The following is a 9,549-nucleotide window of genomic DNA, read 5'->3' on the forward strand; positions in this document are numbered from 1 at the left end:
AGCCAGGAACAATGGGCAGTCAGTGGAATTCTTTGTTTGTTTGTTTGTTTTTTGAGACGGAGTCTCGCTCTGCCGCCCAGGCTGGAGTGCAGTGGCCGGATCTCAGCTCACTGCACGATCCGCCTCCCGGGTTCACGCCATTCTCCTGCCTCAGCCTCCCGAGTAGCTGGGACTACAGGCGCCTGCCACCGCGCCCGGCTAGTTTTTTGTATTTTTTAGTAGAGACGGGGTTTCACCGTGTTAGCCAGGATGGTCTCGATCTCCTGACCTCGTGATCCGCCCGTCTCGGCCTCCCAAAGTGCTGGGATTACAGGCTTGAGCCACCGCGCCCGGCCGCTGGAATTCTTAATTATAACACTATCTGCAATTAGACTTATTTTGCAAAATGCAGGGTAAATGGCCAGAAATCCCATATGTGCAGGTCTTCATGGGTGTATATCAAAACCCAACCGTGTGCAAAACTCCAGAACCTGTCCCATAATCAAAGATCCTGAGGCAGAACCAGGTATTGTAGATGATCCTCTTTTTACAAGGGCCACCTGTCTCTTGGGGAATGGCAACCTCCCTTGTGTATCCTGTTGCCAAGTGCTCCTGAGGCTCAAACCCAAGAGCAAAAACCAGGGACCCTGCTAAGTTCCCCTCACAGTGGAACACCTTACTCAACTCCCTTCCAGCCCTGCCACTCCTTAGGGAAGTAGCAGGAGCTAAGGGGCCAGTTGTAGTGCGGGCTCGCTTCTCCATAACACAATGTAAAGAAAAGCTAGGAAGCTATTCTGAGAACCCCAGGAAATTTGCAGATGTGTTCCCAACTTTTTACTTTAGCCTTTGATTTCTCATGGAGGAATGTTCAATTCATTCTAGCAACTTGTTGTACCCCCTTGGAAAAGGAACAAATCTTTGAGGCCACCTGCCAGGAAGCCGATGATTTATTTGCCTGAAGCCCTTAGGGCAATCACCAGGGCCCAGGCCCAGCCCCAGCCCCTACTACTAATCCTAATTGGGCCTGTGACACCCCTGTGGGAATGAGCAACTGGGCCAAATTTCTTGAGGCTCTCCTTGGAGGCATGAAAAAGGTAGCAAATTATGATAAGGGAGGTTACACAAGGCAAGGAGGAAAAGCCAGCCATGTTTTACCAGAGGCTGGGGAAAGGAAATACACCAATCTGGACTCTTCCTCTCCAGAAGGCAAAATATTAATGGCACAGCATTTCATTAGCCAATCTGCTCCAGCCATTAGGCTCCAAAAGCTATAAATGATGCTACAAACTAATCAAAATCAGCATCTTGATACTGCCTTATATGGTGTATAACAATCATGACCTGGAGGAAGGAAAAGGAATAAAGAAGAAGCAAGCCAAAATTATGATAGCCAAGCCATCATTTGAGATGCCCTGAATGCCCAAAGAGTGTCCAAGGGAATCCTGATGGGCCATAAGGATAATGCCAGCAAAGTCTTTTGCTTCAAATGCAAGAAAAATGGGAATTGGGCAAAGGACTGTACTAAGCCCCCACTGGGACCCTGTTGTCAGTACAAAGGCACCAGTCACAACCCCTGGTGCTGGAGAATTAACTGCCCACTCTCCCACAGAGGAGGTCAGTCAAAACTCTGTAACAGTGCAAAAGGAGAAACTGATGAAGACTGATGGGGCCCAGGACCTTCCTCACTACCCCTGTCCAGGAACATCATTCATTACTATTATAGGAGTCCTGGGTAATTCTGGATGTGTTGGGCACCCAAATTTGGTTTCTTTTTGATACAGGGACAAATTACTCTGCCCTTACTGCTTATGTAGGAAAAGTTTCATCCGCATCCACAGGCGTTACGGGAATGGAAGGAAAGCCACAAAAAAGATTATTTATTCCTCTTTTGACTTGTCAATTTGAGAAACAAATCTTCCAATAAGAATTGCTAGTAGTACCCAGCTGCCCAGTCCCCTTGTTGGGAGGGGATATTATAGTTAAAATAGGGACACTGCTATGATTTAGGCACCACCCAGCAAAATTGCTAATAGTAATGCAGACAATATCTCAGACCACATTCATAAATAGGTCAACACACTAGCATGGTATAGTGGGGAACTGGGTAGGGCTAAAACAGCAATACACTTGGACAGTGCCCATCCCTCAGGGCTTTCAGGATAACCACGTTTTGTTTTGTTTTGCACAAGCCTTGGGGATCTAAGGGATCTAAAATTGGAAAAGGGGTGTACTGTAGTATGTAGATGACCTTGTGTGTAGCCCAACCCAAGGGGCATATGACTGAAATACTGTAAGAACCTTAAATTTCTTGGCAAATGGCATATAAAATGTCCAAAAGGAAGGCTCAGATTGCCCACCAATGGATTCAGTATTTAAGGTGTTTCTTAACACCTGGAGCCCAGCAAATATCCCCAGAACGAGTGCAAGCCATATGTGGTTTGGAGCTCCCTCCACACCAAGCAACAGCTTTGTTGTTTTCTGGGGATGGCTGGGTTTTGCAGAAGATGGGTACCAAATTTTGGGCTCATAGCAAAACCCCTTTATGAAAGCAAGAAAGGGGCCAGAAAATGAGCCAATTGAATGGACTTTGGAAATGAGAGAAGCCTTTGTGAAGTTAAAACAGGCTGTGAACCAGCCTCCTGCTCTTGGCATCCTAGACCTCACTAAGCCTTTGTATGTAGCAGAAAGGAAAGGCATAGCTGTGGGAGTGCTAACTGCCTACTTCCCAAATAAATGGGACAGGGTGGCCAAGCTGCTTGTGGTCAATGGCAAACACTGCTATTTTAGTGGAAGAAGCCACTAAAATCACTCTGGGTCAGCCACTGGAAGTATTAGCCCCACATCAAGTCAATCCTAGAAATAAAAGGACACATCTGTACGATGGGGGAAAGGTTAACCAAATACTAGGCCATGCTACTGGACAATCTAGATGTGACCCTTAAAACCTATAACACTGTGAATCTAGCTTGATTGCTGCCCACAGCCCCAATAATTAATCATTCCTGTGAGCAGGTTATTGCACACACATATGTTAGCCAGCCTGATTTAAAAGGTTGACCTCTCCCAGATTCAGAGGATGACTGGTTCACAGACCTCAGCAGCTTTGTATCAAATAGGGGAACACTGGGCCAGATACACAATAGTAAATTACAATATAATTATTGAGGTCCAACCCTTGCCCCCAGGTATGTCAGCACAAAAAGCTGAGATCATTGCTCTTACTCGAGCTCTGACATTAGGCAAAGGGAAAAAGCTTAACATCTATACAGATTCCAAACATGCATTTCTCGTGTTTCATGCTCATGCTGCAATTTGAAAAGAAAGAGAAAGAGGACTACTAATTAGTAAATATTCCACCATAAAGCATGGGTCTGAAATTCTTCAACTGTTGGAAGGAATACACTTGCCAAAAGCATAGCCATAATTGATCGTAGGAGGCATCAAAAGAATGTAACCCTTATAGCACAAGGGCACAGAAAGGCTGGTAAGCCAAAGCCACACTGCTCAGGGTGTAATCCCAACAAATTCTAGCACTGCTTCCTTTCTATGATTCCCCAAAATAACCTGAATATACATCACAGGGAGAACAGTTAATAAAGCAGGAAGATGGACAAAAACAAGGATCCTGGTGGTATATGGTATCAACAGTGTATCTCCCTCAAACAACCCAATGGAGAATTATAAAAATCCTGCACGACTCTTTCCATATATGAGGAGATGCCACTCTTGCTATGATAAACAGGCTCTTCATTGGGCCTGACTTAACTTCCATGGTTAAGCAGGTCTGTCAGACCTGTTCACTGTGAACATTTAACAACCCTAGCAACAAAATGCCTCCTCTGATAGAACCAGTCTGGAGAAGGGGCACTTCCCCAGGGGAAGACTGGCAATTGGATTTTACCCATATGCCAGCTTGTAGGGGATACAAGTTTTTGCTAGTACTAATAGACACCTTTACTGGCTTACCCTAGCAGAACAAAGAAGGCTAATAAAGTTATAAAGGTTCTCCTAAGATAAATAATCCCCAGTTTGGGTTACCCCAAAGCCTCCAAGGTGAGAACAGTACATCTTTTGTTTCGCATATAACTCAAGGGGTTGCTAAGGCTCTCAGAATCAAATACTATTTACATTCAGCATGGAGACCTCAATCCTCTGGGAAAGTAGAAAGGGCTAATCAACCTCTAAAATGGGCGTTAGCTAAGCTATGTCAGGAAACATCAGAAACGTGGGTCAGCTTGCTGCCCATAGTCCTTTTAATGATCCATAATTCCCCTAGAGCAAAAATTAATATGAGCCCATTTAAAATGTTATACTGACGTCTTTTTTATTTTATTTATTTATTTATTTTGAGATGGAGTCTCTCTGTTGTCCAGGCTGGAGTGCAGTGGCACAATCTTGGCTCACTGCAACCTCCACCTCCCAGGTTCAAGTAATTCTCCTGCCTCAGCCTCCCAAGTAGCTGGGATTACAGGTGTAAGCCACCACACCCGGCTAATTTTTGTATTTTTAGTAGAGATGGGGTTTCACTATGTTGGCTAGGTTGGTCTTGAACTCCTGACCTCAAGTGATCCACCCACCTGGGCCTCCCAAAGTGTTGGGATTATAAGAATGAGCCACTGTGCCTGACTAGGAAGGCCATTTTTAATGGATGATCTAATTACTGCTCCAGAAATAGCCAGTTTAGTAAAATACATAATTAACCTGAGACAATTTCATCAGGCATTTCAAAAGTTTGGAACTAAAAGGTTCTCTGCATTAGGAACTCACCAGCAACCCAAGATCAGGCCAGGAGATAAAAGTATTTGTTAAAACATGGAAAGAGGGGTCACCTGCTCAACAACTACAACCCAAATGGAAGGAACTTTTTCAGTGGTGTTGGCCATGCCTTCTGTAGTCAAAGTACTAGGAAGTTGGATACATCTTTCTAGGGTCAAGCCTGCAATACCTGAAGCCCCAGACCTATAACCTGAAGCTTCCATCAGCCACTATACCTATGAACCTGTGGAAGACCTGAAGTACCTGTTTTAAAGACAGTCAAAAGATAAGTGAATGCCTACCAACTTTCCTTGGTGTCTATGCTGCATAGTTACTGTAGATTTGATAATAGTAACAATTTTTATATTTTTACAATTTAATTGCCTTCTTCCATTTGGAAGAATAATTAAGCAAAATGTTTTAATTCATTTTTGTAACATTATTCCTGAGAGGATAGGTATACACCCCCTGAGGTTCCTATTCAAAAGAACAAAATAACAGGTAAGTATTTTTAGTCCCATAATGGTTAGCCCTGGCCTGTGTATACTGGGACCAGGCATACTGGGAATCAGCTTAATTTTACAGCAGGGCTTTATTTCACCTCTCTGGCAATTAATGGATTCTGGGTATTTATTAAGAACTTTGAAATTTAACCCAAAGACTGTTAAAAACCACCAGTCCAGCTCTGGCAAAGGACTTTTAGCTTTGTTTATCTCCACCATCACCAAAATACACTGCCGTCGTAATCCCAGGCTTATCTTGGGCCCTTGAAAAAATGTCCTACCACCTCAACTACAAGGGAGGGACTCCCTTCAAATTAATGAACCTGCATGACTTCTGTGACTTCAAAATTACATAAATGACAAAAGTTACAATGTCAGGATGAGCAGTAAGCCTTCTACAGTCCTACCAAAGTAACCTTTCTGGAGTTGCATCCCCCCAAAAACCCATTTGGGGCCCAATAACACACAAATAACTAAAATCCCAGGTGCCACTTTGTATTAAAAAAAAAAATTCTAGTCAGACCCTGGGTACCTTGAGTCATCAAAGTAACTACACCCTAGGGATTAACCTCTCACATGATATGTAAGCTATGCAGTTACCTAGGCTGCATCATTTAGAAAACCTGTATGGTTTTCATGAAACTATTCCTAATTAAGGCTACTTTAAAGGACACATAGTCTAAGTACTGTCAAGGTAGGCCCACTAGCTGTGTTCACATTTTCACTTGGGAAGCCGGTAGTAATCCTAAGACAGCTAGTTGCCTTTTGGTTCTCCAGTATGAAAATACCTCTGGGTGATTGCTGGTGGACACTAAGCATAACTACCTTCACCGGGAAAACTTAACTGCTGGGACAACTCAGGATACTTCCCAAGGTCCTTTCCAGCCTTTAGCTGGAGCCACCTTAGCAGGGACCTTAACCACTGGGGAAAGCAAAAACAAAAAGCTAACCCATATGTTCACCATAGAGAATGATTTTTGTCTTGAAAAACACAGAGTCTTTTTCCTGTGTGGAACTAATTCCTAGTTATGTTTGCCAACTAAATGGACTGGAACCTATACACTTCTTTATTTAGCCCCTGAAATCAATATAGCCCTCAATAACCAGTCTCTCATTCCTTTAACTGCACCCGCCAGGCACAAATGAGCCTTTAAACTCATACCCCTTTTGGTAGGACTAGGAATAACCACAGGAGTAGGAACAGGAGTTAGTAGGCTTGCAACATCCCTATCCTATTACCAACGTTGTCCAATGATCTTTCAGAGAGCTTGGAAGACATTGCCCAAAGTATTGTCACTTTATAAAATCAGACACCTTGGCAACGGTCGTTTTACAAAATAATAAGAGATTGGATTTCCTAGCTGCTGAAAAAGGTGGCTTATGTCTTTTCCTAAAAGAAGAATGCTGGGTTTTTTTGTTTGTTTTGTTTTGTTTTGTTGTTGTTTTGTTTTGTTTTGAGACAGTCTTACTCTGTCGTCCAAGCTGGAGTGCAGTGGCGTAATCTCGGCTCACTGCAAGCTCTGTCTCCTGGATTTATGCCATTCTCCCACCTCAGCCTCCCAAGTAGCTGGGACCACAGGCGTCTGCCACCATGCCCGGCTAATTTTGTTTTTGTTTTTGTTTTTTTTTGCAGTAGAGACAGGGTTTCACCGTGTTAGCCAGGATGGTCTCAATCTCCTGACCTCGTGATCTGCCCACCTCAGCCTCCCAAAGTGCTGGGATTACAGGCGTGAGCCACCGCACCCCACCGAAGAATGCTGTTTTTATGTCAACCAATCAGGATTAGCAAGAGATGCCACCTGAAAATTAGCTAACGGGGCCTCTAAAATATAATAGCAGCTGGCCGAGTCATGGGGCTTCTAGTCAAGGGCACTAAGTTGGGCTTCATGGCTACTTCCCTTAGCTGGCACATTATTAACAATTATACTTTCATTGACCATGTTTTGGACATGTTTGTTAAATCTTTTAACCAAATGTATTTTGTCTCACCTAGAGGCCATTAAGCTTCAAATGGTCATGCAGCAGGGCTTCTATCCAGGTAATGATGCCAGCCCCAGCCATCAAGAAGTCATCCTGTCTCCACTAGACAGAGCAGGGTGAGAGTTCCATGGTCCCCAGTAGGTAGGGACTGTGTCCCAAACATCATGAAGCAGTTACAGAAGAAAGACTGTCAGTCCCTCTGCCTCCTATAAATATTTATGGATATTATGTCTCTCAAGGGGGAATGAGGCAGGATAATAGGGTCTGGAGACAGGGAGCCTTCACTTTAGCCTCTGATTGGTGACAGGCCAAATCTTCATTTGCATAGGGTGTAACTTCACTTCAGCCTCCAATTGGTCATGGGCCACATCTTCATTTACAAAGGGTGTAACCAATAGGAAACCTCTAAAGGGTACTTAAACCCCAGAAGATTTTGCAACTGGGGTGCTTGAGCCACTTGCCCAAGCCTGCTTCTGCTCTGTGGAATGTACTTTCACTTCAGTAAATCTGTGCTTTCATTGTTTCATTCATTTGTTGCTTTGCTTGTGCATTTTGTTCAATTCTCTGTTCAATATGCCAAGAACCTGGACAACTTGTAATCAAGACCCTCCACTGGTAACACTCTGAGCATGATATTTGTGATGACATCAAGAAAGAACACACTGTGGAATTAGACACTGGCTCCCCAAGTGAGGAGCTGAGCAGTGCTAGAGAGGTAAAGAAACAGACAATCTTACAGAAGGAAGAAGAGAGGAGTCAGCCAACAAAACCCCTTCTTCTTCTCAAGAACCCCCAATGAAGGAAACGGGGGGGAGATGAGAGCAAAGGATCACCAAATAATGCTTCATCCTCCATGGATCCTGGAGTGAGGCTTAGCAGCCCACCAGGGAAGCCCAAAGACTCATCCAGTGTTGATGGTCAGTCAGTGGGGACCCCAGTTGGACCAGAAACTGGAGGAGAGAAAGATGGACCAGAAGAAGAGGACTTTGATGACCTCACCCAAGATGAGGAAGATGAAATGTCATCAGCTTCTGAGGAATCTGTGTTTTCTGTCCCAGAACTCCAGGTGAGAGCTGGAGAATATTCTCAAGTATTTTGTGGACTCAGTAATATGTTTAATTTATTGATATGCCACCTGCTTGCTTGCTGCACTATAGATAGGCCTAAAATCACTTGTATTTGCTTTGTGAATGCATTATGGGACATGATTGTGGGGTTGAGGTGAAATGAGATGGAAAGGATGAAATTTTGCTGATTATATTAAACTCATTTACACATTCAATTCAATCACCTGACCACACTTTAAATGCCTTAAAAAATAGTAAATAGGGCCGGGTGCGGTGGCTCATGCCTGTAATCCCAGAATTTTGGGAGGCCGAGGCCAGCAGATCACCTGAGATTGGGAGTTTGAGACCAGCCTGACCAACATGGAGAAACCCTGTCTCTACCAAAAATACAAAATTAGCCGGACATGGTTGTGCATACCTGTAATCCCAGCTACTTGGGAGGCTGAGGCAGGAGAATTGCTTGAACCTGGGAGGTGGAGGTTGCAGTGAGCCAAGATTGGGCCATTGCACTCCAGCCTGGGCAACAAGAGCAAAACTCTGTTTCAAAAAAAAAAAAATAGTAAATAGGCCAGACTTGGTGGCTCACACCTGTAGTCCCAGAACTTTGGGAGGCCGAGGTGGGCGGATCACGACACAAGGTCAGGAGTTTGAGACCAGCCTGGCCAACATGGTGAAACGCTGACTACTAAAAATACAAAAATTAGCCAGGTATGGTAGCATGCTCCTATAATTTCAGCCATTCAGGAGGCTGAGGCATGAAAATCCCTTGAATCCAGGAGGTAGAGGTTGCAGTGTGCCAAGATTGCACTGCTGCACTCTAGTTTAGCTTGGGTGATGGAGTGAGACTCTATGGCAAGAAAAAAAAAAAAAAAGAGGCACATAAATATGGGCTAAGGCAAAAGAAAACTATTTTCAGGGTATATTTTCAGGGTAGAGAAGAAGTGCTTAGCTTTTAGCACAGTGCCTAGGACATAGAAAGCATTATGTATATGTTGGATGAGCAGATGCTTATTGTCAATGGTTTTAGTTCAATTCTCATCTTCATTTATTTTATTTTATTGTTTTTTGTTTTTTTTTTGAGACGGAGTCTCGCTCTGTCCCCAAGGCTGGAGTGCAGTGGCGGCATCTCAGCTCACTGCAAGCTCCGCCTCCCAGGTTCACACCATTCTCTTGCCTCAGCCTCCCGAGCAGCTGGGACTACAGGCACCCGCCACCAAGCCTCGCTAATTTTTTGCATTTTTTAGTAGAGATGGGGTTTCACCGTG

General features: G+C 44.1%; 1 pseudogene; it reads left to right on the forward strand.

Annotated features, from left to right (window-relative positions):
* The first annotated feature begins 1,440 nt into the window (after positions 1 to 1,440).
* Positions 1,441 to 8,499, forward strand: LOC141409797 (uncharacterized; annotated as a pseudogene).
* The last annotated feature ends 1,050 nt before the right edge of the window (positions 8,500 to 9,549 follow it).

The sequence above is a fragment of the Macaca fascicularis genome, chromosome 1, assembly GCF_037993035.2.
Source record: "Macaca fascicularis isolate 582-1 chromosome 1, T2T-MFA8v1.1".
Classification (NCBI taxonomy): domain Eukaryota; kingdom Metazoa; phylum Chordata; class Mammalia; order Primates; family Cercopithecidae; genus Macaca; species Macaca fascicularis.